The following is a 27,354-nucleotide window of genomic DNA, read 5'->3' as shown; positions in this document are numbered from 1 at the left end:
ACCAGGTTTGTGTGTTTTTTAGCACTTGTCCGTAACTTTCTTAGTTCATGGTGTTCTTTGGTCTTTCCTCAAATACTGAACCTCCGCCAAAGAAAGACCATCCCAGTCTCTGTCAACATCAGCTGTGCAGGGGAGGAGAGTGGAACAGGGTGTCATGAGTAAACCTGCCCAAAGCACCATGAATGAAATCTGGATGTCACTGAAGTTAGTGGTAATACTCCCACTCACCTCCCTGGCACTAGAAGTTTATCCCCTTACCGATGAAGAACTTCTTCCCCTTGTGAATGTAAGGATTGATGGATCATTTGTTCTCAGCTGACCTTTTCTCCCACAGTCTTTGAAGCCTGGTGATGTGTGTGCATGTCCATTAATCATGACATCGGTAGGTTTTGCCTGGCCAAAACACAGCTCCAGGAACTGAGACTGCTACCTATAGTAAATTTGGAAAGTTCCTGCAGCAGGAGGAGGTGGACCTAGGTGAGAGTATACACAGCACTGAGAAATAAAAGAAAAAGTCACAGTGAGTTTTGCGGACTGTCCCTGGCACCTTCCCAGCGAGCCGTGGGGGGAAAGCAAGCAGCCTCGGGGAGACCTGGGAACGTGCTTTCCTTGTCAGAAGGTAGTTAGAGATCTCGCTTTACTCTCTGCCTTTATTCTTTAAAATTGGAAAAGCTCCTTCTCTCCCGCACTCTGTGAAGTCTGGGGGGTACCTGCCCCAGCTGGTCCTCCTGTGCGTTGCAGAGGTTTGCAGAGCCTCAGCGATGCCCGTTGCCTGGATACAGGGCAGCCCTGCATCTCAGCCCCCCACCAGCCCTGCGAAAGCGGGGGGAGAGGTGGGGGAATTAAACCCTGTGCACTTGGAGGCAGGAGCATTGAGTCCACCTGATGCAGCTGGTAAGCTCAGGGTTTCCTTTTACTTCGCTATCATTATTATTATTTATCATTATTATTGATAGGAGAAAAGTGCAACCCAGCTGCTCAGTGCGGAGATCGGAGGGCTCCCGCAGGGTGAAGCGCTTCATGCCACTTAGAAAACCAGCCATTGTGCTGTCTCTTGAATAAGCATTTTATTTCACATGCTTCTTCTGAGCCTCCTGCTGTTGCTCACACGACAACTGCTGACAAGTAGCCTTCCTGGCAACATGGCATCTGAGCCTGTGAGCTGCCTTCCCTCTGGCTGAGACCCTGGGAGAACAATATGAAGACGACAGTGACTGTTGAATATTTAAAATAAAGTATTTCCTCTTAAACATGAAAACGCTCTTTGCACTTCGTACACATCACTGCTTGGTGACAGCGATTGGCCAAGTCATGCATTATTCCTGTGTTAAGATAGGACTACGCGAACTGCCCTGCAAGAACGTTCTCCTCTCTCCTTGGCTGAGCACACAAAAGCTCATCGTTAACAGGACACCCTGTTGTATAGCACATGTGTAAATGTCTATGAACTTTACTAACTAGGATCGGTCAAAAAGAATTTTAAAGCTCAGTAAGTTTAAATCTGGGCTAGTTCCTATTGTAATGCAAGGGTTTTTGCTGTATATGTCTGTAGAGCACTGTGTTGTTTCAAACAGCACTTGGGAACTGTGTCAGTGAGCATTAGTAAAGTAATGGTAATTAACCTTTAGATTGAGATAGCATGCAAGATCTCTAGTAATGAACCAGGGTCCTCTTGTTCGAAGCACTGTAAATTTGCATGACAGAAATACTGTCTGATCTAAGAGCACGTACATTCAACTTTAATATGAGATGAGAAAACAAATAGTATAATGCAGTGGGGGAAAATGAACACCTGAGCAAGGCCACGTCGAAGTCAATGACCTCTCTACTGACCGTACTAGGCACTGGGTTTGGTCTTAAATAGGTTCCATGTTGGGCTTCTAAGCATAGGTTATCATAATCTCCATGACGTGGAGCTCAACAGTGGACAAGGTTTGTCCTACGTGAAGATTGGCTCATCTTCATTGCTGAGGGAGGACAGCACCTAACTTTGAGCTAATATTAGAAACAAAACTGTTGGAAGACTGAAAACCTGGAAGGTTTCAAGACATAGTAGAAGGTCGGGAAACTTGGAGCAGTTTTTCCTAGGTCTTTAGAAAATATTATTTATTGAAGGTGTTTGTATCTCTACAAAATGAGTGCAAAGCGATCGATGACACAGGCGTATTGTTCTGATGTTGTAGTTCACACTTTGTATTTCTATTTACACATGTATGAAGAATGGCAGAGGATGAAAGATGCGTCTCACTGAGACTCCTTGTGAGGCGACTGTTGAAAGGCCGGGCTGAAGATTAGAATCTGCTTTGTCTTGGCTCTGTGTGTGTATAAATATACAGATATACATACATATATATGTATGAAAATATGCACAAAGAGCCACTGATTGTCAGCAAGTAACGCTATTCACAGAAGCTTAGTATCTGCTGTAGAGCAGAAAGGACAAGCTCTTCTCTCTCCTGCTGAAGGTGGTTAGACATAAAATCGCTATCGACTGGTACAGGGTTTTTGTCATATAAATTGTTTATTCCTCTCTTCTTCCTGTCTTCATAAATAAATTTGATAGGTGTTTTACCAGCTCATTCGTTTAGGTAAACCAAGTACACGCTAACTAATGGTATCAATAAAATGCTATTTCTTAATCAGATTTTAGTATTTATATCCCTCTGACCTATTGGATTAAGCACTCTACACCATATAAATTTTCCTGCTTAAAAGTAAAAGCACACCCCTTTCTCTTCCCTGATTATTTTTTTTTTTTTTTTTTCCTTCCCCCCACTATAGACGGTAGGCAAAAGGGCTGCGTAATTTCTGGAGCAAAAGAGTGGATGGGAGGAGTGAGTGTGCACTCAGGTTCCTGCTGAAGTGAAGAATGGAGTAACATTTCTGGGAACCACGTTAGCGTGAAGGAGCTTTAAAGACAGTGACCAGAATGGAGATTGGGATTCTTACCTCTGTAGACAGATCTGCGTGCATGACAAGGCTGGGCTGAACATCAGATTTATTGAGAGAGTAAGGAATCCTCACTACTCGACTACCTCTTTACTGGGGAAAAAAACCCACAGCTCACAACATACAGGAGGGCAATCAGTTATGGAACTGCGACAAATTCTGATTGAAAAAACTGTTTGAAAGAGTTCTAAATGAGAGTTAGCCATGCCACACCACCTCCTCTTCCAGCCAACTTATGGTAATAAGCTGGCGTGATAGGAATTGAATTGAACACGTGCAGTATTGGAACACTGGATTAAAAAAACCCAACTGATTTCAAGTTTCGTTTCAAAGAAATGTTGGGAGGGGTTTTTTCCACAGCACATACAACAGGTAGATCCAAAGTCTACAAAAAGCTTGAAGTCTAGTCTCAGATTTTTATTTAGTGAATCCACAGGTACAGTATTCACTAAAGAGTTTAGCTCTTAGCTAGTCTTGAGCTCGAAAATCCTTTGGGAAACGAAAAATATGAATCAGGCCAAAAGGCAGCGCCAAAAGAGACATAATTATTATTGTAAGGTTAAACAATTAACCTCTCTTTCTGGATTCAGCACCATCCAGAATTCAAAACTTAAACTAATGAAAGGGGAATGGTACAAGATTAGTGGACTTTTAACTGCTGTCTTTCCCTCCAGCTGTGGGACATCAAAGATGTATAAGCCTTCATTTTCTGTGGCTGTACTGAAAATGCTCTCTTACCCTTCTGAGTGATGTGGAAGGGATGGGATGTTACAGCTGTGTTTGGGCATGGCCTGAGTGCATTTTGCTGGTCTTTCATGACATTGCAGAAGCTTCTTTTGCCCATTATTGATTTTTTTGTTGTTGTTCTTTTGAGACAGTTTGCCTGGAAAACAGAAGGTCTTGGTTGGCTTCGGAGTGATTTATGTGATGATGATGAGTTAATGTAGTGGAGATGTCATATACATACGTTTGGAGTTGGGTTAAGTGAATTAAATTTTTAAATGAGTAAGACAGTGTATAAGGCTATCAGAACGCACCCTCAAATCACTAGTTAGAGGAAAATAATTAGGATTGAACGCTAGATTTAGATTCAACTGTAATTTACAGGAGTGTTTGTTTAAAGAAGAGCCAACAACAGGAATCTTATCTCTGAGGATCACCAGGAAAAAGCCTCTTCATATATTATGGCCATGTAGCAACCAACTCCGGAGAGGAGTTGCTGGAAGTGACATGTCTGATTTATTGCCCACTGCAGCTTTGGGAGTGTTTGCAAGCTGAAGTATCTGTTATGGTTAGGATGATTATAATGGGGTTTTATTTTATTTTAGAGAGAGAGAGAAAATAAATACTTTTTTGTGGCTTCTGGACGTGGATGACTTTGGTGGTTACTTTTGGTTCTTAAGCAACACCAGCCTGGGCTGCTCGGTGTCGCTTGCGCTTCCCCTACAAAGGGAACTGGGGCTGGTCAGTGGGAGGAGAGCGTGAGTGCGGTGCCCCAGCGCTTACCCCATTGCAGTGGGACAGCGGAGGGTCAGCACCGCAACAGGGCTTTGCCAGGGGCAGACAGGTAGATCTGGCAGGGCAAAAAATTGTGCTGTTACCCTGGGGGGAACTTCTGAGGGAGTAGTTAGGATCTATGCTCCCTGTAGAAGTTTTCTGCTGTTTCTGGTGTATCAGTAGATCTGCAGCTGGTTTTGGTTCTGCCTTTTAAAAAAACATGGATGTGTCAGTGCATTGCAGTTGGAGACTCTCTCAGTGTCCAGTTGGAGTGCTCTGTGGAAGACGCTACGATCTGGCTAGTTAGCGGAAGATGCTACGATCTGGCTAGTTAGTTTTATATACTATTCACTCCAGTACTATCTTTCATGCCAAGTTTCCAAAACGCTTCCTAACCTATACACAATGGAATTGCAAGTGGCCTTTTGAGTAGGGACATAAGAAAAACACTGATGCCTTTCACTGAAAAACATTGCTTTCCAGACTTGGAAGACTAGGAACTTTAATCTGTGTAAAACGTTGCATTGTCTTTAAGTTAGGGCCGCACAGAAAAGGTTTGTTCTGTTTTATCTGTCTCATGAAGCAGATGTCAGGTTTTGAAATTTTAGGGAGCTTTCTCTTCTCTTCTGTTGTGGTCCAAAAATATAAACCCTGCTATGGTTTTAAGTAAAGAAACAAAAAAGATATAGATCCCTATCACTACAAGATGCCTTCTCCAAGAACCACCTTGGTTTGGCCTGGTGAAAGTTTTAGTTCAATAGCCAGCAGTTAGGTTGCTTGTGTTCCCTGGTGAGAACTGGGAAGATCAGGAATGTCAGCCTGATCCCAGTCCCAGCTTAATGCCTCACTGACCACATCTCTGGCTAATTAAAACTTTCTTGTTATGATTAAAAGTTCCATCCTGGATTCACAGAAATATCACGAAATGCCTGTTTGTCGAGTCTTAAAACAAAATGAAGCAACAATTCTCTCTCCCCACACTGAAAGAAATTCTCAGCTGACAGATTCAGGCTTCATCTGGAAGATGCAACAAACTGTCGGGAAGTCCATGATATTCCATCATGCAGAATAGGTGAGTAGTCCCCCCAAACTCAACACCACTAGAAATGCTGTCCAGATAGTTGCATTTGCAGAAGGTTGGAGTTCTATTTTGTGTAGTATCAGAAACTAAGCAGCTGTTCCTGTATCAGTAGTTCATATATCAATAGCAGAACTACAAAAAGACAAGGAGATTTCAGGAAGTTACAAAATTCATCTCAGAGCTCATGTTTTCAGCTTCCAGCTAAGCTGTCATACAAAAAATTTGCAGTTCAACCCTTTTTCTATTGTTTCTGTTTGTGCTGAGCAAAAAGAAAAAAAGCTAGCGAAAGCAAATTCCTTCAGATAAGATCCATCTCTTTATGCCACCTATATTGCCAATACAGATTTGTGTTTTGCAAAGCCCTGAGTAAAATTAATTGGATATCCAGCATAACCAGAGACCATCCTTGCTAGGTTGACTAATAATGAAGAAAAGATGAACTATTCTCCTATAACTGTCTGTTCACTGTTCTTGGCTGATCCCCTCCTGCTCTCTATTTTAATATCCTTGTCAGCTGGCTGGCAAGGTGCTGAAGCAGCAGCAGCCATCCAGTTAAAATATAGAGTAGCCAGAAGTTTCAGTCAACTCAGATTTCCTCGAACACTTACTGGACATTCATTCCAATTCCTATAAAAACGTCTAGGCAACTCGTTGCTTAGTGTTTCACCTCATTTTGTAGCTGCTACTTTACAACACTCTGATTTTAAAATGTAATTTTACAAGTGTTACTTTTACTAACTATATTTTCTTTTTTATTGTGCATTTTTAAATGCCAAGAGTATGAGCAGGGTGGAGAGGGGACCAGTGTTGTAACAGCTAATACAGAGTTCTGGTCATTCTTGGTTCTGCTGCTGTTAAATATATTTCCACTGCTTCAGGTGATTGTAAAAAATAGCATATAATGAATATTCAAAATGTATTCAAAAAGCAACCCATTATTTTGGAAGAAGTGTTCTGTGTTTGGTGAGATTGACTATAGCTAAAATCTTTGCTGGTCCTATAGCTCTGGGAAAAAACATGCTATTTTCCTTTTCTGAGAGAAGTTGTGTGGATACAGAAAAGTACCTCTGGGAAATCGAACCTGACCAAGAAAAGGGGAGGGTTTTTCCCCTGTAGACGCATTAGTCTTTCACGAAGTTGTGGGGTCCCCGGATCCAGCAGCGAGGTGGGTCCTTCAACGCAAGACATAGGTGTATCTTCAGAAGAGTCCAGGTGGAGCGTGGAACCAGGAGGGATGTGGTGTGGGGACTGAGTGCCGCAAAAACAGCCACGCGAGGGTGCCTGGAGCAGGGCCCGTCCTGGGAGCTGCGTGTGAGCCTCCCCGTTGATAAAAGGGGCTGAGAAGGGAGCGGCAAAGGGGTTTGTGCATTAGAAGGCTAGCTGGCTCTGTCCCCGTGCAGACAGCCAGCACGCCTCAGATCCGTGCCTTCTGTGCTTCCCATCCCTTGCTTTCCTGAAGAGTAACCACCCCACGCTCCCCGCCTAAACTTATGAGGAAAAATGGGGGGGGCAGAATGGTTTATTGAAAATCTTATTCCGAGTGGAGCTGCATTAATAAGCCCGCGTGCCTGATAAAAAAACCCCCACCCTCAACATGATGAAAAATTAATCCCACTGAGTCTTCAGCATCCTGCCTGAGTCACTAATTCCCCAAGGCAGAAAACAAAGCAAGTAAAAAAAAAAAAGTTTGTTTTCACATAGCAAAGCCAAAACACGTCCAGTTCTGATTTAAGATGAGTCCTGGGAGACGTCTCTTCTTTAACTCAACGTGGGGCCAGTATAGGTGAGTTGACAAATCTACAAATCGATTTTTTATTTCTCATCCCTTAGCGAAAGCACCTATTAATTTCAGTGGGACTCACGCCCGCATGCATTTCGCGGCTGGAGCTGCCCCAAAGCGTATGAGGACCAGCGACGGCTCGCGCCAGGGTGCAGGGGGGGTTTACATGCGAGTCAGATTTTCCACGAGCACAGCCCCGCGTCTGGCTCCAAGGGCCGGCTTTGTCCTGCTCCGTCCTCCCCGTCCGGCTGCCTGCGCGGCCTCTCCCCGTCACTCCTCTTCTGGTGCTTTTTGCCCCTTCGTGAAGTCCCTGGCAAAGGCTTCCGCATCATGAGGTTTCTACAAATAATATCTGCAACTCATAAGGGAAACAGCAGAGTACTTCTCTGGTTCCCTGAGGCTTTATAAATACTTTCCCAACTAAAGGCAGTTTATAAATCTACTCGGCTCCAGAATTGCACAAGTTTGATGGAAATTCTCCGCTTATGATGGGATAAGAGAGCAGAGAGCGAGACTTTGTGCTAGCAAATGACCCCTGGCTGGAAGCAGTCTGTTAATGCCATTAAATGAACTGCTGCTGCAGAGCTCAGGGCTCGAGCCAGAAGCACAATAGAAGGTGCATTATTATTACTGTTCTGATTATGGTGGATAATTTTGCTGTTCTCATTTACAAATTTAATGGTTTGTTAATAACGTCTGATTTGGGAATATAGCATAGTCTATCAACTAGAGGTGGCATAATGGCATTAATAAGGGTAATTGAGGTGGTTGTTGTAATCTTGTTTGCTCTTTGGTTTGTTAATTGAAAATGACTTATCTTAATATAGGATAGAAAAAATTTGTTCTTCTGTGAAGCCTGGGCATCTTCAAGGGAACAGGGATGTGTCAGTCTGCGCGGTTTAGACGCTGTTGCGGTATCTGTACAGCAGCGAGCGTACAGAAGCGCACCAGTGTAATATGCGTCGGGTATTGCGTGTCTGTGTTTCTATTTTGTACAAATAACAGCGTGTGCTGTTACTTATGGCTGCGTGTGTCTCTTGTTGCAAGACTTAGGGTGTAAGACTGTCTGGGATACGTGCGATTGATTAGAGAGCCGTTACGGGAGGAAATGGAAATGAGAGACAGACAGGCTGCTGAGTGTTTAACCCTGGAGAAGACACTTGGCATTTCATCTTATATCAACGTTTGCCCGTAACTACTATTAACATTAATTATGGAGATACTTATGTGAACACCCTGTTAGCCCTAATTAGAGTTAATGGAAGATACGTGTGGATGTTAACAGGACAAGAGACAAGCAAGCTTCCATTTCTAAGGTTAAATATTCAGTAGCTCCCTCTTAGACATCTCCAGCATCCTATAATCATGCAGTCAGACTTATGCAAAAGCAGAACAGTTTCTCCTACCTTTTTTCTTTCTTTCCCCCCCCAATTACAGCCACCTTACACTATTTTTGCTTAAATTAAGGAGCAAACAACAATGTGGCAGTGACCTCAGTTACCTTTACTAGTGTAATTACACTACCTCTCCTCTATTCATAGTGCACCTCAGAATCAGACTTTATTAGCAAACCATTTGCTGTCCCTTTTACTGTCCTTTTAATGAATGCTAGTAGAGTCACTTAAGAGGAGCTGGAAGGACTTGGCTTTGTTCTGAACAGAGACCTTGTGATAAAGAGCTCAGGGCCTAAGCTCTTGAGTAGGTCATGTAATATCTGAGGTCTGTAAAGTTCCTATCGCTGTGCTATTGTTTGAAGCTGTAAAGACAAAAAAGACCTTCCTCTTGCTTGCACTCATTATCTATCTTCAGTGTCTTGAAAACCAGCATCGCTGAAGAATTGAGGCTGCAAAACTTGCAGGTTGTCTCGTTAATCCTGCTGTTGTGTATGATAGCACGTCCCTGCCACGAACCTCTGCCCAGCAGGTCAGTGTCCTCGCGGAAAGTGCCTTTTCAGGACTGACTTGGAAACTTGTAACCCTCCCCGAGAGTCCTGAGCCTGCCTTAGGTGGTGTCACACACTCCTCAGGGCAGGGTGAGCTTCCTTGAGGTCCATTTCCTTGGCCACGAACATACATGATGATCTTGGATGGTGTATTGGGCAAAAAGTGCATTTTTTTTTCCCCAAATGATCTGTTACATAGCTATGGGGCTGCCTGTTCATCTGATCATCTCTTATTACTGTGCCAGTACAGCGCAGGGCCCCTTTGAATGCTGTTCACTTGCAACCTTATGACTTACAACCTGTAGCTCCCGGTTGCTTGTTGCCTGGAGCCGCGGGAGCGGCGTGACCCCAGCTTTCTAGCCATGGTGACTTTCTCCTTTTTCCTGAAGCAATTCCAAGCATAAGAACATCCGTGCTTGGCTCAGGTCTCACATGCCCCCATTTGCAGAACCTGCCCAAAAGGCCATTGCTGGCTGAGGTGCCTAACGTTCCCCCGTTCTCCCGTGCGGAGCGGCAGGCTGGCGAGGGGACCTTGGGGATGGGACAAAGCGCTCGACCTCTGGGGCTGGGTGGGAAGTCGGTCTCTACTCACGTTTACCCGGAGGATGAGCTGGGGGAAGGTTGGCAGACTTTAATTTAGCCATTTGTTAGTTTATTCTCTTGATGTTTCTATCCGGTTTTCCCATTGTGTCATTACAAGTGCCTGTTTTGTTTTGTGGTGTTCACAGAATCTGTTCAGCTTTGTAATTAATACTACTTTCTTGATTTAATATGTGAAGTAATGCTTTCACAGGTCAGATCTACATGGACCTTTTTTCCTTTTTCTTCTTTCTTGGTGTTTGTTTTTGTTCATGGGTGTGTATTTTTTAACGGCTGTGTAAAGCTTAAAGTGCCCGTATTTAAACTAGTGGGGCAAAAAGGCTTTTGATGGTATTTTGCTCTAGGATTTGGAGTAAGCTGTATTGGTTTGCGAGCTCTTGCTGGATGTTGTTTAAAGTGGACAGATACTAAGCAACCTTGTTCTATGCTATGCAGGGTTGCTAATGTAGCTCTTACCTGCATAGTTAAAGTGGCAAAATCCCCTACTACAATATGGCTTACGCCAGTTTATGGGAAAGAACAAGTTTTTCTGGTGTATATGCATTTAGATCTGCTAACAAAAAGGATAGATACATCATCTTTAAAAAGGAAAAAGCCCCTGCATTGTAAAGCTTCTATTAAATTGCTCGCTAAGCCTTCAGGTACAGTAGGAAAGAAACTGATGCTGTAAAGGGAAGATAGTCATGACATATAATTTTATTTCAGCTAGAAAAATGTGGCCTCGCTTGGAGCAGAAGCTGCCTCTGATGAGGCCGTGGTCTGGTTGTATGGTTGGGAAAATGAAACACAGTCTGAGCAAAGAGATTTTCAAACCCACCGAGGTTAAGCACCCTTTGCCCCAGGCAAATTCCCTTGTTTTTATAAACCACTGCAGCTAGGTTGTAAAATGGAGGTCTCCAGGCAAAGCTAAGGTAATAACCACAGGTGGTAACTTAAAGCTGCCTTCATGAACTAAATCCTGCATTTTCTGTGCTTAAAATAAAGAGAGGATGCGTGAAGTAAATTCCTCCTTATCTTGCCTATGACTCACATAAATGTATCGTACTTCTTGAAGCAGATATTCAAAGTCTTCAGCCAAACCCTTGCACATCAATGCCTTAATTAAAATCAGTTTGTTTTGTAGGTTAATTGCTGATACCATATCCACCAGTGTAGTCATTCTTCCTGTTAAATGGCTGAATGAGATCTGACGTTAAAAAAATGTCCTGTCCTAAGGTGGATTTTTATTCTTTTTTTAATCTCTAGACCAAACAATAGTCCAGTTGAAGGACTAATTTCAGAATCACTGAGCCAATAGTAAAGATTTAAGTAGCGAGAAAGTCATTATTCTGGGTGTTTGGTATAGGCTTAGCAGTATTACAGTGATTTACAGAAATGAATCCCCCCGGTCGGTACTGATAGATTCTGCAGTTATCTGGTCATCTCTGACTTGCCTTCTTTACCAGAAGGATATCCTGGCTATTATCCCCAAATGCTTTGGAGTCACCGAATTCATTTGAATCTTCCCAGGATAGCAGGGAAAGCAGCGGATAAGTATTAGCTGAGAAACCTGAGCGGTTTCACCCTGGGATAATGGAAAGATAATGTGTTGTATGAGAAGATGTCATCTCACCAAAAATGAATTTCAGGAGCTGGTATTTCATACAAGATGTATTAAGTGCTTAAATGGGGGCTTGCTTGGCGTTCGCTTTTATCCTTTCATTCATTCTTTTTGACTCACAGATTTGTTTGGATGCTTCTGAGCAAAATCAGATTTGCTAAATGACAACTTATATGCAAAAATCAGATGACAAAAATGAGTATGGTATATGATATATGGTGCAAATAACAGTGTCAAGACAGCGCATTGCAGAAGAGAGGGGAAGTTAGGAAATAAAAGATAAAATACAGCTTCTCAATCAAAATTTGGAGCACTGGAATTGATGAGGAAGAGAAATACCAGCCAGCCCCTGTTTGCGGGGCGTGGTGGTTTGGTCAGTCAGGGCAAGGTGAGCCCACGCTCGTCTCGCCAACTGCAAGACTCTGGGATAAGCCTGCACATCTTGGTGCACTCACCCTCCTGGTGCTCAGGGGGCTGAGAGGGGGATCGGCTCTGTCGATTAGGTGTGCCCAGCTCCACCGAGGAGCAGCATTTAAATAGCAGAACTGGCAAAGGACAGTCAAAGATATTCTGCCGGGTTTTACAGGGTGAGCCAGTGTCATCACCTGCTTAGCCCATAGGGAGTGTGCAGGCTCAGAAAAAAAGCGCAGCTTAGAGAAACGACGGATCCCTGAGCACATCTCCCACCTCCCGTATGTCCCTGTGCATCTCCTGTGCCTTCCATCTCATCAGACAAGCTGTACTCACCTCTAGGGCACCTGGGTGCACAGCTTGAAATGATGGGGGTTTAAGATGGGCCATGAGCGGAAGGAGGATGGTGTCAATGAATAGAAACAGAAATGTTGGAAGGCCAATTTACACGAGTGCACCCGGTGTCCAGATTAATATGCTTCATCCAAAAGAAGTAAGCACAAACCTGTTCTCCCAGGGCTGCAAATAGCTGGTCCCTTAGTGGGGGAAGTTTTGCGCTGCAGCTTTTCCATTTTGAGTATCAGATAATTGGAAGTGCCTGCCTCAAACTCCTGATCAAGTCTGTGCTGGCTGGAAAACTTCTGTTCCTGACCCCACATCCACGCCCCAGACTTTATTAGCAGCCAGGATACTGCTACCTGGATACCCGGTGGAAAAGGACCTGGGGGTGCTGGTCGACAGCCGGCTGAATATGAGCCAGCAGTGTGCCCAGGTGGCCAAGAAGGCCAACGGCATCCTGGCCTGTATCAGAAATGGTGTGGCCAGCAGGAGTAGGGAGGGGATCGTGCCCCTGTACTCGGCGCTGGTGAGGCCGCACCTCGAATGCTGTGTTCAGTTTTGGGCCCCTCACTCCAAGAAGGACATTGAGGTGCTGGAGCGTGTCCAGAGAAGGGCGACGGAGCTGGTGAGGGGTCTGGAGCACAGTTCTGATGAGGAGCGGCTGAGGGAGCTGGGGTTGTTCAGTCTGGAGAAGAGGAGGCTGAGGGGAGACCTCATCGCTCTCTACAACTACCTGAAAGGGGGTTGTGGTGAGGTGGGTGTTGGTCTCTTCTCCCAAGTGACTAGCGACAGGACAAGAGGGAATGGCCTCAAGTTGCACCAGGGGAGGTTCAGGCTGGATAGTAGGAAAAATGTCTTTCCTGAGAGAGTGGTGAAGCATTGGAAGAGGCTGCCCAGGGAGGTGGTGGAGTCACCCTCCCTGGAGATGTTCAAAAGACCTGTAGATGTGGCACTTTGGGACATGGTTTAGTGGGCATGGTGGTGTTGGGTTGATGGTTGGACTTGATGATCTTACAGGTCTTTTCCAACCTTAACGATTCTGTGATCCTTGATCCCAAGTGCCCTGAAGACTCTCATGCCTCTTCTGACCTTCTGGAAGAGCTAGTTCATACTGTTGTCAATGGGAACAGTGGGCAGGGTAGTGTATGGGGTGCTGTGGTGCTCAGCCTTGCTGCCGGCCTGGGATGAAGTGTAACAGGTCCACGACATCTGTTGTACACATGGCCCTCCCATAAGGATTACATGAAGCAACCAACAACCATCTCCCCTTGATGTCAAGGAGAAGCTCATATGTCCCTCCAGTGTGCACTGAGGCTAAAGGGAAGAGGAAGATTCAAGCCATGAGTGAGGGCAAGGAGTGTTTCCAGGTCTTTCGGTAATCACAAGGTTGCTTTTGCCCTTCACCTCTGAAAAATCCTGTGCCGGACCTTTCTTTAGCCATAGGCTAGGTGCTGGGAAAAGAGCTTGTGCAAGAGTAAGATGGCAGTGGCTTCAAAGAGAAGGTGAAGTTTCAAAATTTGTTGGCTTGGCAATAGCTCTCAGCTCCTAACAAGAATGTCCTTTCCCTCCAACACGCAAAGGCCTGTGGTGCAACCTCTGTGTTGTCTGGGAGCCCTGAGGCACTGGCAACGCTGGTTAATGAGGAACCTCAACTGTGTCGTGGACGGTGTCTGCTTTCAGGATGAAATTGTTTGCTGTGTCTCTCTTCCTATCAATAGATCGTTCACTTGGGATTCTCCTAGTGAAGAGGTGACAGTGTGAACCCACAGAAGAATCTTGCAGGGGGTGTCTCTGTGAGGGCTGCAGGAGAGCGTTTTTGGAGACGTCAGCTCTAGATGGATACTTTCATGGTTTCATGCACGTCATTGTGGGGAACGTGGCAAAGGTGGAGTACAAGCCATCTGATCATCTTCTGTCCAGTTGCCCTAAGCTCAGAGCTGTGTGGTTCATATAAAGGACCCCACCTGGCGTTTTGTACCTGAACATTTATAAATATACTGGCAGTCACTCAAAATGTTTGTTTTGATCCAAAAATAACTGTATTTTGAGTACTGTCTTTCTAGGCACTTCTTTGCTTTACTGCTTTCAGTACAGGCAGCCTGGCACTCTTATATGATACTGAATTAAATCTCTCAGAATCCATGGGTGGCAGATGAGTGTTAATTATATTAAATACAGGGTGGGGACAACGGACACGAACTTGAAATGACTTGCCAGAGTCTGTGAATTTCTGTGAGAGATGTTAGCAGAACTGGAGCTACAAAGTGGTCTGAGCACTAGACAGTGGACCACAGAAGATGCCCAGGACACTTGCTGGGTATCCTGGAGCAAAGCCACGTCAGCTTTATAAAGGATACTGATCTTCATAAAGGGCTTTCAGACTGTAATGTGGAAAGCAATCTAAGGCTTAAGTGGTATTAATGTCCTGATGCAAGGTGGTTTGTGTAGCATCAGACATGCAGAATGGTGACCACAAATCTTGTTTTGAAATTTGCCATATAATTTATCGTCAATTGTGTTTGCACAGCAAGACCCCACAATATTTTCAGAAAGATTCTTCTCCCCATGCTGACAGCAGCGATGGGAGAAGAGGCTGTTAAGTGCTGTGTCACTCGAGACAGGTTTTCTTGCTCTGAGCTCTGCATCAAGGACAACTCTGTAACCTAAGTGGGAGAATGCCCCAAAAAGGGCTGTCTCTCCATGCTGGGAATGGCTTGAACATCCTGTTGTTCCCTGTGTGTCTCAGCCTAAACCGGGGCTGCTTTGGCTGTTTGCTCTGCGAAACTGGTTTTGATCCTTTAAGAAAATACAGTGGGTTTTTTTAGCTGAAAGGCAGCATTGCTTTCAAATTTCATGCCAATCAATAAGAGACATAGCAAAGGTGGGGGTATAGTGAACTTCAGCCACTGAAAACTGGTGTGATTTTGCAGTCAGAATTCAGGCCAGTCCTGACTGACATCGAGGTTAGCCTGTGGAGTCCTGTCCCTCGCAGGAGATCTGGTTTAATCAATATGTTCTGTTTGTTGTCCTCCCTAAAAAGCTTCTCCAGTCTTTGCAAAAATAGGAATTGCCAGATCGGGTCAGACTGCCTTCTTGCTCCTTTTGGTTGTGAAGAGCAAAGTGCTCAGCAGCCCAGCTACAAATTGGGTTTTGTATCGTTTTAAGGCCACGGGAGCTACCTGATGGTGATTCAGATCATGCCTTCATCATTCACTGGTACATTTGGAATTACTCAGCCCCCCTGATTTGAATTAGAAGAAGTTTTTATGTCATCAGTTTCTAATTCCTCACTTTTAGCAGGTATAATACCAGTGAAGACTGAGTAAAAGAAAATCCATCACCATCCAGAGTATTTCCATGGTTAAATTTGCTGTTTCAGTTTTGATACCCTGTCAGTGCATGCCAATTCTTACATATATGGATGATTGATGGGGCTTCAGGTTTTGCCCCAGGCTATTCCCAGTCTGCTTGCAAGTGATGCTGGTAGTGAAGGTTCCACTGCTGCCGTTACGCGTTATTTAGATTATAATAGAGCTAAAAATGTGCTGGCCCTGAACCGCTTCACAACAAGAGATACAATCCTTTCTCCCCAAAGCTCACAAAACTTAAAACAAAGCCTGTCTGGGGAGACTCTTTGGCACTGTATTAAATATCCTTGCTGAGAAATGGTTTCTTACAATTACGGCCTTCCTAATAGGCACCGTGGGTAGTATCAACACAAAGCTATCTGTATTACATGGTTTGACCTGCTTTAACCCCAGCCAGTCTCCTGGAGATGTAGAAAATACCTGTTCCACACAAAGGTCTTGTCTTTCAGGCAAAGCAGAAGCGGTTTGTTTAGAGTGCTAGCTTTCGAAGAGGAGGCGTTAGACTCTTTGTGGGTGAAATTCACCCCACTGAGGCTATCGGAAAGCCTGTGTGTCCGTGTCACCAGCACGTAAGCTGCTGTCTTTGAGTGCAAAAATGAATTGCTCCTCAAGCTTAAGACCGCTGCAGATGCGCTATGCTTAGGCAATAAGGATATTTTGGGTAAGTGTGTATGTTGTTTATCATGTTATCTTCCTTAAAGGGATAAAAGGTATGTTCTTTTAGGTAACATGAAATATTTGACCCAGATTCGAACCTTAATGAAGACTAGATCCCTGATTTTGCTAGGTTTTTACATCCTTAAAAATTCTTTTTTTTCCTTTTCTTTCTCCTCTGAAGAAGTTTTAAGTCAGTCAGGGATTTGGATCAACCTCTGAGCAGTTCAGTAGTAAGGAGATTTCTATACGGTTACTCAGTTCCCCTCCCCGCGTGTGGAAGGATGAGGTTATTGTGCGGGAAGTGTTACAGCTGGCGATGGAAACGAGTTCCCCCATGTTCTCACCTCAGAAAAGTAAAGCTATGGCCTCCTCAAGACTCTCCAATGTATGTACCCTTTATTTCCTAGTTTTCCTTCAGTGGGAAGCGGATGCCTCCGACCCCAAGAGCCCCCTGAGCGGGGCGTGGAGGGATGCCCGGAGGCTGCGTGACCCCATGCCGTGCTCTGAGCAGGACCGCGGCGGGCGCAGCAGGGCGGCCGCATGGCGCGGGAACCGCGCTCTCCTCTCCTTCGCGAGAGCTGCAGCGCGGGGCTGGCTGCGTCGCTTCGTAAATACGGTTGAGGCATCAGCGGAGGAAGTTTAATTAGGCACCTTTTTTATTTCTTATTTCCTGGAAGTGCAGAAGTGTGCTTGCCTGGCCTCGACGGTGGCCAGGCTGCCCGTGACTGATGCTGGGAGAGGTGGATGTGTTGCTATGGTGCTGGGAGGTGTCTCCAAACCCCACTGCTCCAGGAGCTGAGTCGGCTCCCAGCAGCATGTCCTAATTGCGGCTGTGCAGCAACAGAACAAATACTCGGCGATTTCCATAAAGGCTATAATCAAAGGAGCATCCCCTGCTTTTTAATATGTGCTGAATGGGTTCATTTGTAAGCTTATTACGACTTCAGAGAGAGAAGCTATTAGGGTGATCATTAGCTGCCTGTGCGAATAGCAAGGAAAACTGTGGCACGTTCCAGAATAACCCCCTTTTTAATGTCTGCACTTTCAGATGCATTAACAATAACCAGCCGTGCTGTCTTTCATGTTTCCCTTACCATGAGTAAGGACAAAAGAGAAAGGAGAAGGGGGACAGTGAACTGCATGCTTTCAAAATAAGTTCAGATGGAGAGAAAAACGAGGTGTTGAGAGAGCAGCAAATTCACTGCTATGACATTGTGTGTCTTGATGCAGTATCTGTTATCCACTGGGAAAGCAAAAGCAGCTGGGAGCCAGCCTGCGAGTCTTGGCTCATATCTCACTTAGTCCCTCTACTCCTGTCATCTACGTATGAATTGTGCTGAGGGTCTTTTGTCTGCCTGGAACCTGATCGTTGCTGGACCACTTAGATTATACATCTTTTGAAGGAAGAGAGAACATTTAGAAACACGTATGCCAAGATTATGGGATTTATTAACTCTCGTTTATTTTCCTGCAGAACATCTGAAGCTCTATTGCGGGCTGTGGCCATGGTTCTCTCTTTGCTCCTTCTTACTCTTTCTTAATCAGAAATCAGAAATATCTGTAGCAAAAGACGTTGGATGGTTGGGTGTTCATACCTTAATTGGGACAGATGTGGTTGAGATCAGTCACATTTACCTTTCAAGCCACATTAGCTGCAGTTTTATGTCTTAGAGTGAGTTAAAGGTGCTGGTTACAGGGAAAATCAGTTTAGATCTTCACGTGGAATTTATGAGATGTGTATCAGTTTGGCTATAAGGAGGGTAACTTAGACTTCATGTCTGCCTCTCTTCCCTAGGTTGTTTCTCATGACCTTTGCTGCATTCAAGTTTTCCTGGACATATCACACCTATAGCTTGTGAAATGTATTTATTTCCTAAATAAATAAATCACTCTGAACTGTGAGCTCTGTGGGATAAAGAATTTCCTATTGTGTTTAGAATCCCTGGCACTTTGGGATGCGTTATTATTCTTGTTAAAAACATTTAAAAGATGACCAGAATCAGATAAATAATGCCACTTCTCAGATTCCCAGCAATATTATTTTCCAGTTTATTTAGTATTACTGAGATGCCTCATTTAAGATCTGCTTTTCTTACAGGAGGTTTTTCCTAACCTTTGTTTTTCTAGACTGACTAAACCTGACTAAACTGATTGTTTTGTTTTTGCATCTGTGTAGGCAGTTACCTTGAACAAAGAGTTTATTTTTCTTTTTTTTGTAAAATAGTTAATGCATTCAAAGTTCTGTTTGGGATTTCTTTCTTAAAAGCAATTAAGATTATTAGTTCCCCAATTAAATGGTGTTAAAGGGTGGGTTTCTTTTTCTCCACCTCCGCCTTATGAAAAATCACTGAGAATAACAAAGAAAGAAGTTAACCTGCTGATCTGGAGCTCCGTTCTGCATTAAAACAGATGATAAAAGCAGGAGTTTCAAATTCCCTTGCCCAAGGGCCCTTGCCTGTGCTTTTGCCCAGCCGGTCTGGGGCTGCTTCTCCTTGCTAAGGAGAGATCATCATCATCATCTTTTTGATAGGACAAGGCCCTGTGGCTCATAGTAATCCATTTTTATTGCTTCCTTACTTTAAAATCAATCATTCTTCTCCTCTGCATTGTTTCTCTGAAGCCTGCAAAGTATCAGGAAACTTCTTAAAATATCGGAAATCATGGTCCGAGGAGGACAAGGTTGCCACAGCAACTGCCCGCTATTTCTGAGATGTATTCCTGCATCTTTCAAAACAATCACGAATGCCACAAACTGCTGAGGCATTCGCCGCAAACAAAGCAAGGCTGTAGAAAAAGAGGATAGAAAAGAGTACCGAGGAGTCAGTTGGTGTAAAGGTGAGATGTATCAGGCTCAGGGAAAAAAAGTGGCAGGCATTTACACTTCATGTTAAATGCCCTAGGCATCTGGAATGCCGTGCAAGCACATGGAGTGTTTCAATGCTTGGCAGTATTTAACGTGACAGTGGATAATGTCACTTGGCTTGTGATGCAACTCCGTGATCTACTCGGGAGGGTGACATCTGTGGTGAGGTGGGTGGTGGTCTCTTCTCCCAAGTGACTAGCAATAGGACAAGAGGAAATGGCCTCAAGTTGCGCCAGGGGAGGTTCAGGCTGGATATTAGGAACGATTTCTTTGCTGAGAGAGTGGTGAAGCATTGGACCAGGCTGCCCAGGGAGGTGGTGGAGTCACCAGCCCTGGAGGGGTTCAAGGAATGTGTGGACTTCGGGACATGGTTTAGTGGGCATGGTGGTGTTGGGTTGATGGTTGGACTTGATGATCTTACAGGTCTTTTCCAACCTTAAGGCTTTGGTGATTCTGTGAAATATTTGCAGACATAGGAGGCCAAAGTTAGCTGCGTCCCTTTTGGTATGCTAAATATACTTCTTTCTGGGGCAGAAGATGCCCGTTGAAGAGTGTAACTTGTCAGCCAGAAGTGATCAACTTTTTCATGGGTTTGGGACTGGTCTCAGTATGGACTGGTGAACAGAGGGCTGTACTGTGGATCAGGAGATCTAGAACATCCATTCCCCTTTTAGCCCTGGTTTTCTTATCTGCTAAACAGAATTAATATTGTTATATTATCAGTGCATATCATCTCTGGGTCATCTGTTTAGAAAAACAGACGATCAGTACCAGATGGTTCCACTCTACTGCAGTTAATACAAGAGAAAATACACCTGTGAGCTATCTGAGGACTATTTTTTAAGGAATAGAACTTAAAGGAGTTGCAGGCTATCAGATGTGTTGGTTCTGTACGCAGTATCTTCTTTTCTGAGATGGCTGATGTCTGTGTGTGAAAAGCTGTATGAAAGAGCCAGACATGATTACCTATTGAACTTTGCTTGGGAAGGGGCCAAAGTGAGCAGTTCGTCTTTCGAACAGTGCCGTATGCACATTTGCACTGGTTGAAATGGAGTGGTTTGTGGCCTGATGCTGTACTGGCACTTTGAATGCATACCCTAGCACTTTTCCAAACGTTACATTTGGGAAAACAGGTTCTGCTCTGGGACTTCCAAATTTCCATTTTGAATGCCTGTACCTGTGGGAGACCTTACCTCCGTAAGATCTGACGCATTTTATGTGTATGTTGTGCAAAGTTGCAAGTATAAAACATAGATGGTAAGCGTTGTATTACTGGTTTTGTTGCAAAGCTGGTGTTATTTTATGAAGCTTTCAGAGGTTCAGTCCAGCCCTCTTTTTCCTCCTATGTGTGACTGATGTGCACAGCCTTTTGGTGGCAGAAATGTGTCTTCGATAAAAGCAGACAGAGAGGAGTCAGGGAGGGATGTGGCCCCGTTGTCCCAAACGCTCTGCTTGAGTAGGAAACTTAAGGTAGTTTTAGCAGCAGCTCAGATTCATTTAAACAGCATCCCAAGCCTCCTATGATTTTTAGTGTTACAAAAGCCAATCAGGTTATTGTTTTAAGGTATAAGATGCCCCTAAGGGCTTTGCTCACTCAACTGTACTGAGGAATTAAATGCTCTCAGGCAGTGCAGCAACCTCATTCACTCCAGTGTTGCAAGGCAAGGCAGTCATCGCTGGTAAATGGGCCCGTATTACAGTGACATTAGCATTTTAATGCAACTAAAGAGGAGGTAGATTGACTGTAATTTAGTATCTAGTTGCATGGCCTTGTGCAGGTCCCCTTATCGCTGCTCCACAGGGGCCGATTATAGTTACACAGTGCACTTTGGATTCTAATTGGATTTACATGCAGTAATGTAGTCGTGTCACAGCAATGACTCTGCTACGCCAGCACTATGAAATTCCAGTGCAATTAGTTATGTACGTAGGAGCAATAGTTACAGGATAGTGCACGGGGCTGACAGCTTGCGCCAAGCTCCAGTTCAGGAGCAGCAAATGTTTTACTTTTCTCTGGAGCCATTGCAAGGGAATGATATTAATCTGATCCTGCTTCCACAGAGGTGTTTCTCCTCACCCTTCACCATAAAAGCACTGACCTGTTGCAGAGATCCAGCAGGACATGACTTCTGTCTTCAGCTTCTCCTTTGGCTGAACATAGGGGCTGGCACGTGTTTTGGTTTCTCTAGATCCTGCGAATGTGGTGAGCGAAGGGGACTGGCACGAGCTAGAGGCACTTGTGGAGCGGCACACCTGTAAGCCGTTCATCTGGTGGCCTTCCTGCACTGGTTAACATGCAGGAGACTGGATTTCTCCCAAAGACAGGCTTTGCTTCTCCATCTTGCACCCTCCATTCATTTCTTGTTTCACTTGCTACCTCTTGACTATATCAGCCGCTTTTTGCCCCCTCCCTCTTTGCTCTGGCTCTCCAGCTGTCTTGCTGCATGACACCCGCAGGAGTCATAGGTTGAGCTGCTTTTCCTTCATTAAAGCCTGCTCCTCACAAAGTTGGCAGCCGGCTGAAGATGAGCCAGCAGTGTGCCCAGGTGGCCAAGAAGGCCAACGCCATCCTGGCCTGTATCAGAAACAGTGTGGCCAGCAGGAGCAGGGAGGGGATCGTGCCCCTGTACTCGGCGCTGGTGAGGCCGCACCTCGAATGCTGTGTTCAGTGTTGGGCCCCTCACTCCAAGAAGGACATTGAGCGTGTCCAGAGAAGGGCAACGGAGCTGGTGGGGGGTCTGGAGCACAAGTCTGATGCGGAGCGGCTGAGGGAGCTGGGGTTGTTCAGTCTGGAGAAGAGGAGGCTGAGGGGAGACCTCATCGCTCTCTACAACTACCTGAAAGGGGGTTGTGGTGAGGTGGGTGTTGGTCTCTTCTCCCATGTAACTAGTGACAGAATGAGAGGAAATGGTCTCCAGTTGCACCAGGGGAGGTTTAGGCTGGATATTAGGAACAATTTCTTTCCTGAGAGAGGGGTGAAGCACTGGAAGAGGCTGCCCAGGGAGGTGGTGGAGTCACCATCACTGGAGGGGTTCAAGGAACGTGTGGACATGGCATTGCGGGACATGGTTTAATGGGCATGGTGGTGTTTGGGTGATGGTTGGACTTGATAATCTTACAGGTCTTTTCCAACCTTACTGTTTCTGTGATTCTGTAAAAGCAGTGAGTGTGAAGAGAAGTCAGTGCTCAGCAAGGAGACTTGATGTGGTGGCTGTGAGATGCGTGAGGACAACGTGCCAAACGCAGCCGCTCAGCCAGCTGATGCAGTGTGGCTTGCACGCGCACAGCCCCAAGGAAGGAGGCTTGGCCTCGGCCGTTGCTCCAGCTTCCACGGCGTTTCCCCAGCGACTGTAATTAAAGGCATCAGTTTGCTCGAGTCACAATTAGGCATGGTGGTTTTGCACTTTCTGCAGTTCTCCCTAATGACAAAATCGTAGCTATTAACTAAAGAGAGTCTGCTTGGCGCAGGGACTTCCTCCCCTTTAGGGACGTAGAGTAAGACAGAGTATTGCTATTGTTTGGCACCAAATACACTCTTCCATCCCTTCTGACACAGCACCTGCTGGTACCTACTGAAGCATTTAAGCTCTTCCTCTCTGTGGGGCTGTAATTTCTTTAAAATATTGTGACTTAAGAGGAATAAAAAAATAAAATTCCTCTCCCACGCAGACCTTTGAGGGCTTATAGGGATGTAATTATATGCACACGCAGTAAGAGCAGGAATCCTATCATTCTGGTTATTTTCCTAATGATAAGTTTGCATAGCACAGTGTCATCCCTGCCTTAAAGTTAAGAGCCATCTTCTGGCAGCAGCTATCCCAGGATAGTGGCATCACAGGATAGGACAACTGAAGAAATTGTCTCTCAATTGCACATGCAAAACACAGGACGAAGCGTCCCCACACACAAAAGAAAAAGGTACGGGTGGGCCCTGGGCTCTGACTGTCCAAAAGGGGCTCTCTGCTGTGGGGCAGTGACACTGTCTCTTGTCCTAGCTGTAGACTCTCCAAGCCCCTCTCCGGAGGTCCCTGAGCCTGCTGCAACCGTATCCCAGCCGGTCACGTAGCACCCTCTGAACTTCCACACTGGTGGTAAAGCTGTACTGATCCGGGGCAGCCTCCACACACATCGCTGTAAAGTGGGGTATTTCAGGCACTGCTCAGCAGATGCCTTCAGTGCTTTGGAGCAGAGACGGGTCAGTTGGCTATAGATGTTTGTGCCCTCCAGATTTCAAAAGGGAAGCCACATCCCTGCTCATCATTCGGCGATGGAGGTCCGCAGCGACAGAGGAAGGACATTAAATGTCAGGGATTAACGCAAAACAAAAAGTCTATGAATATTCATTATATGTTTTATATTGTAATAGTTTCAGCCACCTTGAAACTCTTTGTTCACTTCCTGCCAACAACAAACGATAGACTTTTACTCACAGAAGTCTTAATGGGAGGCAATTTTCAAAGGCGCAGTCACAAATGTTTGTGGGAAACAGATGTTAAATGCACACACCCCCCCCCCCCAAAATCATGATAAAATGCTGGCAGGGATAGACCCAGGTGACTTATCTGATCCCTCACAGGGAAGCAATGGCTTCAGCAAAGCTGCAAGTATTCCAAAACGATTTGTGAAGGATGAGTGAGTGCGTTACAGCGCCGAGCAACCCTGTGTGAATATTGGAGCCTTACGGCATGGGGTGCTGTTTGAATAATTAAAGGCTTCCCCTTCCCCAGCGTGGGGTTGGGGCTGTGTCAGACGGCTGGAAAAAACCACCTGGGAGAGGATGCCCTGAGAAAGCAACAGTCAAACAAGAATGCTTTGCATGTTAGTCTGTATCTCGCCTCACCTTTGCCTAGCCAAAGACTGTCATTAGCATTGTGCAGGCAGAAATTAAAATTTACTGAGAAAATTGTAACTCTATAGCAGTGGCGGTCTGCACCCGGGTCCCTCTGCCTGCACCCGTTTATCTAGTGCCCGTGGGCAGGCGGCGTGGTGGCTTCGCCGTTCTTCTCTGCTGCTGCTTTCCAGGCAGCGACAATGAGGCGGAGGGAGAGGAAATGGTTTGCTCAACTTGGGGTGAGAGCTGGCTGGAAGAACAAGGGATAGCGCCTGGCGTCTCAAGCCGTTGCTCCTAATGGCTGGGCTGGGCTTCCCAAAGATGCATTCCATCTCCCTTCCTCTGCCTTTTCCATTTTCCTGGTAAATGGGCTGTAAAGTCACAGCAGATTAAAGTTTGTCTAAACCTCCTATAAAATATTGAAGGTGCAGCTGGTATTAATCTAGTCCTGTTGTGGTATGAGGTGCATGTGTAATGGGACTATAGATTTACATATGGTCTGCGGGCATTTAAAACACCCCAAAGGTTGTTAAAGAGATTCTGAGGAATTGGATCCCTCACTGGGTATTAAAAGCTCTTCATTAGTGCTAATGTACACTAAATTAAGGTGGCAATTAGACTGAGCATATTCATCAGGATGGTGTGTTTTAGTAAATTGTGTATTTAACATGATTGCATTTTATTGACTTCTGGAGTAATTGCATATTTTTCTTGGACAGGACAATCCTGGCTGGAAAGAAATACATGGGACACACAGACAATTAAAGACTAGACTAGACACTGTGCTTCAAGTTCCAAGATTTGTGAAGGTGAGTCTTGTTTACGGCTCTTTCTTTCTGCATGCCAGATGCTTTCTCTGTATCTCTGTCAAGGCTGGTTAGGTGTAGCTGTGGTGTGCAGGAGGTGGCTAAGAAATACACAGTTCATCTGCCATCGTATCACCTGCGAGGTGTACTGCAGCAAGTCGTCCCCCTTCGGTCTCCTAATTAAACTGCCCCTATCTCTGTTCTTTCTAGAGGAGCAGACTGTGTGGAAATAATACTCTGAGAGGGTGTTCTGGAAGGCACCAGCTGTTAGATATGTTCTCTTAGCAGACCCCACCACTTTGGTTTAAAGGAGTTGGATATTGCTTGCAGATAGTGAACATAGAAATCCTCTTGGGAGAGCAGTACCCCGTGAAGGAAGGCAAGCATGCTGAGCCAAGTCTCCATACCTGCAAGCCAAAGGGTGGGCTGCCATGTTCCTGGGGAGAGGACGCAATGGAGTGATGCCAGGTTGTGGTGGTCCTTCACCACTGGTGCATCTTAGAGCTTCAGGGAAATTTCTAGTGACATCTCAGCTGGAACAGCCTCTAGAAATTGATGTGCTGACTTGGAAGAGAATCTGGTCCACATTTTCTAATTCCTCTAAAGGCTGTCTGGCAGTGGTTCTGGAGAGCTTCAAACACGTCTTCTGCTTTTACTTGGTTGCATTGTGCATGAATATGAAAGTAGGTGTGAGTTAGCACCGTCTGCTCCTCAAGCCGTTGGCTAACATTTCGTAGGAGGTACTGCAGAACTGTTTCTTAGGTTTTAAAGGAAGCAACGGATCAGTTCAGTGGCCAAGGTCTTCATGCATGTTGACGACAAAGTGATATTTATGTGAAAAGAAGATATACATGGACAATGCGATAGAAGTGACTGAAAAAGCGGTTTGCGTGAGGGTTGGACAAGAGGACCTCTAGACGTCTCTTCCAGTCTTGGTTATTCTGTGATTTCTATCAAGTATTCAAGACGGGGAGACTGTGATGAGCCATCACGCAAGTGCACAACGTCTGAATGAAATGTAGTGAAATACGAATAGTCTGCAGAGGTGTGTTAGGGGTGGGGATTACATGGTTGGAATGGTAGGCAAGGAAAGTGGTTCACACACTTGTTTTCAGTAGAGGGTAGGAGTGGTATGATATGGAAGAGGCAAGGATTGAGACTGGTGAAGATAAGGTGCTCCTGAGAGTTCCAATAAACTGGCACATCCGAGGGATGCTCTTGTTCCTTTCGCCACAAGGTAACTTGGACACACCTTGGACAGCTGTTTTGAAAAATCTTTTCACAAGGAGGGTGGTCAAACATTGGAAGAGGTGCCTGGGGAATCTCAGTGCTTGGAGATATTCAAAACTTAATTAATGTGACCCTGAGCAACCTGCTCTAACTTAGAAGTTGGATCAAACTTTGGAATTGGCCGAGGTTGGAGGCAGTGGGTGTTTGTACTCAACGACATCCAGAGGTCATGTCCAACCTAAGTTTTTCAGTGATTCCATCTCCAAGGCAAAGGTGAAGGAGCAACCGAAGTGAAACTGCGGGTTTCAGTCCAGTGTGAAAGGGACGTGGGGGTAGAGGGAAATGTCAGTGATCGCGAAGAGAAACTTGGAAGCAGTTTTTGGGGGCGTGGTTGAGCAGCTGCCTTTAGATATGTGAAGTTCAAGGTAGCTGCAAGGCGTGCAAAAGCAAATGTCAGAAGGAAGGAAATAAATGGTGGCTGGAGAACAAAAAAATGCATTGCCTTGAGAAACTAGACTTTATTCCTAACTGATTACAGCAGCTGGGGTATGTTTCCTGACTACACTGCTGAGGATTTTTAGCCTCCCCATCACTTTGCAAGGTTCATATTAGGGGGGGGGAAATGTAGAATAATCTGCCTAAGAAAAAGGCGAACATTTATAGCTACATTTCAGACAAAAACAAATGCTTCTCCTATGTCTCACAGGTCTGAGATGGAACAAGCCAGGGGAAGCATCTGTCAGCCGCTGTCTTCTGCAGTTCTGACTGTTGATGTTTGCTTAGCATTAAATGTCTCCTGCAGAGGAGAACTTAATCTGTCACAGATTTGGGGCCTGGAGGAGGGGGGAGAAAATGTTTTTAAAAGGTAGATAAAGACATATGCGTTCAGTTTTTATTGCACTTGCATCAGTGTGTAGTAGGAGTAAATTTACAAAATTTGCCTTTTGTGTGTATGGCTTAAAACGAAAAATGGAAGGAGAAAGCAGCTCTGTGGGTCAGGGTTGCCCTTTCATGTCAGTTATTTTCTGCATGCAACCTGTCATCAGGGACTTCAGGTGCCTTCAGCTAATTAGTAAGGCAGCAGTTGGCTGTTGGTTTCATAATTACATTATTTGTAAGTAACATTATTTGCATTTTGTTTGCATTGTTTGTAAATAGCATTAGTTATATACTCTTCGAAGTCTAGAGCACTACTGCATATATGAAGTAGGTGGGTAATATATTTCATATATGCTGGAGTGCTTGAGCTCTGACAAGAAAGTTTTAAGTGCTACGTAAGGTCAGAACATGCTTTTGGTTGAATTGCCCTGTTTTAATCAGTGCAATCACAGGATCCAAATGGTGATCTTGCATGTGCTGTTTGGGAATCTGGGTACCCAGCAGAAACTGGAAAGGGTGTG

General features: G+C 45.1%; 1 protein-coding gene across 4 annotated transcripts in view; it reads left to right on the top strand.

Moving 5' to 3' along the window:
• The window catches only part of TSPAN18 (tetraspanin 18), a 135,536-nt gene that overhangs the window by 85,705 nt on the left and 22,477 nt on the right, over positions 1–27,354 (top strand). For all 4 annotated transcript variants that reach the window (XM_059819418.1, XM_059819417.1, XM_059819420.1 and 1 more), the window contains exon 3: positions 24,638–24,727. The gene's annotated coding sequence lies outside the window, so the exon portion shown is untranslated. The remainder of the gene's footprint in view (positions 1–24,637; positions 24,728–27,354) is intronic.

This window comes from Gavia stellata, chromosome 7 (genome assembly GCF_030936135.1).
Source record: "Gavia stellata isolate bGavSte3 chromosome 7, bGavSte3.hap2, whole genome shotgun sequence".
Lineage (NCBI taxonomy): Eukaryota > Metazoa > Chordata > Aves > Gaviiformes > Gaviidae > Gavia > Gavia stellata.
This window is presented reverse-complemented; position numbering and strand designations above follow the sequence as displayed.